Below are 5,485 nucleotides of genomic sequence, written 5' to 3'. Positions count from 1 at the left end.
ATTTTCTCTCAGTAATCACTCAACTACTGTCTTGCCAACAACAGATTGACTCGCCATCACAATGACACACGTACAGAAGAATGTCATGCAAAGCTGCCTGCCTGCCTTCCTTCGACTCTCCCTGAACTGCCTGATCTTTTTAATGTTCAATGTTAACCATTTGTGCAGATAGCATTAAGTAGAAAAGATCACCGATGCTAATGTAGCGTTAGCCTACATTATATAATAAGCAGTGTTGGGAGTAACGCGTTACTGTAACGCCGTTATTTTTGGCAGTAACTAGTACTCTAACGCATTACTTTTTAAATTCAGTAACTCAGTTACCGTTACTACATGGTGCGTTACTCCGTTCGTTTTTTTTATATAGTCAACAGCCAGGCGAACAGAGATGAGAACTGTACTTAAGTACAGTACTTGAGTAAATGTACTTAGATACTTCCTGTGTCACATGCGGAGACGGGCTGTGGGCGTGTTTGTGTTGTTTACTAACAAGACTATCATGGCGGCGGCGGAGCTCAAGTCTAGTTTCTCCACCTGGAGATATTCTCACTATTTCACTTTTGTCCAGCACAAAGAAAATAAAGTTTCTGTTAAATGTAAGTTGTATCCTGGCGGGTCAAAGATCTTATCTACTGCCCAAACCAGTAATTCAAATCTCTTAAAACATCTGCAAAAACAACATGCTGGGACGAAGCTAGTAGCTAAGACCACAGAGACTCAGCCGACGCCACTCCACCTCCACCTAAGCAACAGCGGCTGGATTTTAACCAAGGGACTGCTAGCCAGGGAAAAGTCGATAAAGCCATTGCACGGTATGTTGTAGAACACATGCAGGCTATTGCTACAGTGGAGTCACCCGCTTTCAGGGAGCTAGTTAGCATGATAGCATGTCCGGGCGGCACACGGCATATGGGACGGAAAACTTTTTCCAACTACCTGGAGAAAGAATATACAAAAATGGAAAGCCAGCTAATATCGATGCAATCCAGATTGCATATAATGCATGTCAAGTTGATCAACAGATTGTATTATTCTCCAATGCAATAACAGTACTGAAATGAAGGCTATAAGGGCATTAATGGGAGACATTTTTTCAAGTAACTAAAACGTTACTTTTCACAGTAACGCATTACTTTTGGGTTTAAGCGACTGTAAAGTAACTGAGTTACTTTTGAAATGAAGTAACTAGTAATGGTAACTAGTTACTGGTTTTCAGTAACTAGCACAACACTGATAATAAGTAATGCTAACTAACATGCTCGTTAACTAGCTAGGTAGCTAACTTGACTATGTTCCATGCACAACATGTATATTACCTGATATGTTTGATCCAGCGACTCCTGGTCCTTTCATCAGACGGGAAGCGATAGAACGAGCAAGAGGTATGATTACAACCTGGTACAAAGCACACAGGCATCTTGTAAAAGTTAATTTATTTTAGCAATCTCTTATATTTATTGGAGGGAATAAATCAGTTATGACATCTTCTTCTTTGCTTTAATTGCGAGTCGCAACCACTTGGAGCATTATCCCCTATGACATCACTTATGGTGGCCGGCAGGTGCAAACGCGGAACAACGGCCAAAAACAAATACATTAGCAGGAAACAGCTGCAAATCCTGAAATGAAAAACAAACAAATCCTGAAAACAAATACAACCAAAAAACGCTGCATTTCCAGAAATGATGCAAACTAAATACAACACACAAACCCCGAAAACAAACGCAACAAAATGCTGACGCTGCAAATACCAAAACGACATGCAAAGTCCAAAGCACATACAAATCCCAAAACACATACAAAAAAAAAACATTCCGGAAGTGTTCCAGGCCTCTAGGGGGCGCGCTACGTGGAACAGATTGATGTCTGACCAGACATAGAGGGAACGAACAAGAGTGCTGCAAATTGAAGCCGGAGGAAACGAAGTTGATCGAAGTGGAAAAAGACGATATATAAAAAGGTAAGTTTTGTTTTGATACAAAGAGCGTCATATTTACCCAGCTAGCGTTAGCTTGTTTGGTGAAAGAGCTTGCAAGTCAAGAGACAGCACTGTCTGTGCACCTAAATGTAACTCTTGACATCATATAGATATATTATAGGTGCAGAGAGGAGTTGGTTTATTGTGCTTCAATGTAAATCCTAATGTGAGAGTTAAAGGACGGTCAACAATATAATGTACCTTGGTCAGTTTGGATTTATCGTGGCATTTATTCTTAATTAAAGTGAATTTATTTTTATTTCAGTCAGTCATTTGTGTGTTGTATGCAGGTGTGAGACATTCCAAATGTTCCAAAAGTGAGCATTCCACGAATGGACAACAGTTTGCAGGGTAAAATAAAACATTGTCAACATATTATTTTGTGCCACAAGAAGCAGAATGTTTTAACAGTACAGTAGTTTGAATATATTTGTTGTTAACCTTTATCAGACCTCTCAGGCACCCACAACCAGCATCTGATCGGGTAAGACTAATTACAAATGTAATTATACCATGTAGGTTTTAATTTGTGAACATGAAATCAATAAATACCTTTGTGTGCACTTATTTCCTGGGTAAAAATAGGATGGAGCACCAACCCCATTCCAGGAAGAGGTCCAGTCTGCCCCGGGTCAGAACCACTTCTATAGGTAAACGAGGTTGACAGTTGCATCGTGACACAGTTGTTTGCTGTGTATCTTTATTTTACATTTGTTTGTTTGTATAGCCTCCAATCACAGTGGGTAACATTGCCAGGAAGCAGAACAATTATACTTTTATACATTTCCAAATGACACCCACAACATCTGACATCTTAGTGAAGACAATACAAAAAACACCCACAAATATTTTTCAAAGATCAGATATTTTTTGTTGCATCCATTTCAAATGTTTACAAGGATTGTGCAGGAGTATGACAAAAGTGCTGTTGTCAGTTTAGAACCCAATGTATTGAAAAAACAGGAAGAGGATCGACATCCTTTTGTAAATATGACTGTCATGCATATATTAGGTATTTGAAAGTTATTATTCAACTGTCTTCTCACTGCAGCAACTACACAACTGTGTATGCACTTATCATTATTGATAGCCAGTCTGAGCCAGAAGACACAATGGAGCAAAGGTATTAATTGTTACTATTACCACTTAATTGTTCTATTCTATTCTGTAAATCTTATTACTAGCTTCATCATTTAATATTACAATACATCACTTTGTCTTTCCCAGCACAGAATACCTGACTGCGGCACACATTGTTGCAGAACTCTCTGCAAAAATAACAAATACATCTTGCAGCAGGTTCAATATTAATAGAGCCAGTGTGTGCGATGGAGCAATCCGCGGCTTCAAAGGTGCCTCATTCGATCCCTCTCATGAGATGTCAGTTAAGTTCACTGATGATGAGGGACACACTGAGGATGGAGGGGACAATGGTGAATTGGTGGTCCCAAGCGTGAGTTCCTGACCCTCCTTATGGAATGCCTGAGAATGAAGAAAACATCACGTCAGCAACTGTTTGTGCCCCATGGCGGTGTGACTTTCCCAGCCGCTCACTGTCTCAAAATCTGATTCTAAATATATAATGTTCTCTATAAAGATATAACTAATACACAATTATGAATGTATAATATAAGCTGTTTTGTGTATTTAATCATGCATTGGTCTACAATTTAATGATGGCTTCTACATATTTCACATAAACAGACAATGAAAAAATGTGTCCTTCATGCTGATAACTAGTGTGCATCTGCAATTAGTATTCTAAACAGAGTAGTGTGTTGAATCCTTATTTCTTGCATTTGAAACAGATACAATAAAAAAAAGTGAACTTACTGTTGTGTTCAACTTCTGCCAAAAACTGTACATGTTTGCCACAGGAGCCACAGAACACTTGAACTGTCCCCAGATGCTGGCCACAGAAAGGACAAAACATGGCGGCCTGAAAAGACATACATTGATGTAGTAAATCCATTTAATCAAGTTAATCAAAAACACATAGTCTAAATAGTGGTTAGCTAAATAAATAGAAAGATACATCATGTTTACCGTTGAATCTGTGTTCTCTCTCTCCTTGAATGTCTCTATATTTGTTCTTGAGCATGTCTAATGCACACTACTCTCCTGTCATTACTTTGTCCCTCTTCACATGTTGTCACATCTCTCTCAATTCAATAGCTTTATTAGCATGACCATAGTTACAGGTAATTGCTAAAGCTCTGTATAGTTGCAACATCTATACACAAATATATACATATAAACAAACTGCTAAGAATTCAAATGTCCTTTTTCCGCGGTACTCACTATGGCCCGTGTTATTTGCCTGCACTTGATTTGTCATCTCTTTTAAAAATGTTCTTCCCTCACTTTATCTTCTCTTCACGTGAAGCTCTCCTCTCCTCAGCTGGTGTAGTAGTTAGGCACGCTAACGCTAGCTATATAAATATGACGCTCTATGTATTAAAACAAAACGTACCTTCTTATATCTTTCTCCACTTAAATGAAGTTTCTTTACTCTCGATTTCCATCACTCTTGTTCGTTCTCTCTATGTCTGGTCAGACATCAATCTGTTCCACGTAGCGCGCCCCCTAGAGGCCTGGAGCACTTCCGGAATGTTTTTTTTGTATGTGTTTTGGGATTTGTACGTGCTTTGGACTTTGCATATCATTTTGGTATTTGCAGCGTTTTTTTGTTGCGTTTGTTTTCGGGGTTTGTGTGTTGTATTTAGTTTGCAACATTTCTGTAAATGCAGCGTTTTTCTGTTGTATTTGTTTTCAGGGTTTGTTTGTTTTTCATTTCATTATTTGCAGGTGTTTCCTGCTTATGTATGCGTTTTGGGCCGTTGTTCCGCGTTTGCACCTGCCGGCCACCGTACTTACGCGACCCAGAATGGGATCTGGGATTTGTAGTCTTTCTAGTTGCGTATTTTTCATAGTCATATATTTCAACTTTTTGACATGGAAATTATTGTTTAAGATTGACAAACATCATATGTGTAATTCGTGGCACAATTTAAACGGGATCGAAAGATAATCTTTCTCTCCCCATTGACTTAAATGTATAATTTTTCCCAAATAAGGTCCCATGGAGGCTCCCGGAAGGGGAGGGACTTCGCCTCTCTATTGTACACTGCAAATCATAGCTGCAAATACCTCGTTCCTTCCGTCTACAGTACTTGGGTCCGGATCATAGACTGTATATATAAATGGACGTAGGGTCCGTGACGTCACTCATAGGATTCTGCAGAGTTGCCGTGAAGCCCTTAGTAGGCGGAGTCGGCCACTAACGGCTTGACAGCGACGTCAGAGTTCAACTCCCGCCTACTCCAAATAAGGGCAAAGAGGCGGAGCCGAGGCGGGACCTGCTGCCACCGAGCTGGAAGTTCCAGAGCTAGCTGAAGCTACCAAGCTAAGCTAACATGCTCCCCATCTGCACACTGCCGTGGCATTTTACGTTTCTAAGGTAAGCAGACATGAAACTATTCAGCAAAACTATAAATAATAATCTAA

The 5,485-nt window shown here is 39.7% G+C and overlaps 2 long non-coding RNA genes across 2 annotated transcripts; one reads left to right on the top strand and one right to left on the bottom strand.

The window, feature by feature from the left end:
* The first annotated feature begins 1,744 nt into the window (after window positions 1-1,744).
* LOC117554331 lies at window positions 1,745-3,346 on the top strand. The gene is made up of 4 exons (XR_004570259.1): window positions 1,745-1,960; window positions 2,564-2,628; window positions 3,030-3,101; window positions 3,206-3,346. It is a non-coding gene; the product is annotated as an uncharacterized LOC117554331 (long non-coding RNA).
* On the bottom strand, window positions 2,825-4,612 carry LOC117554332. Its single transcript, XR_004570260.1, has 3 exons — window positions 4,452-4,612; window positions 3,812-3,917; window positions 2,825-3,460 (listed from the first exon to the last, which is right to left on the bottom strand). It is a non-coding gene; the product is annotated as an uncharacterized LOC117554332 (long non-coding RNA).
* Window positions 4,613-5,485: the final 873 nt, after the last annotated feature.

The sequence above is a fragment of the Gymnodraco acuticeps genome, unplaced genomic scaffold (genome assembly GCF_902827175.1).
Source record: "Gymnodraco acuticeps unplaced genomic scaffold, fGymAcu1.1, whole genome shotgun sequence".
Classification (NCBI taxonomy): Eukaryota; Metazoa; Chordata; class Actinopteri; order Perciformes; family Bathydraconidae; genus Gymnodraco; species Gymnodraco acuticeps.
Note: the sequence above shows the minus strand (reverse complement) of the source record. Positions and strands in the feature narration are given on the sequence as shown.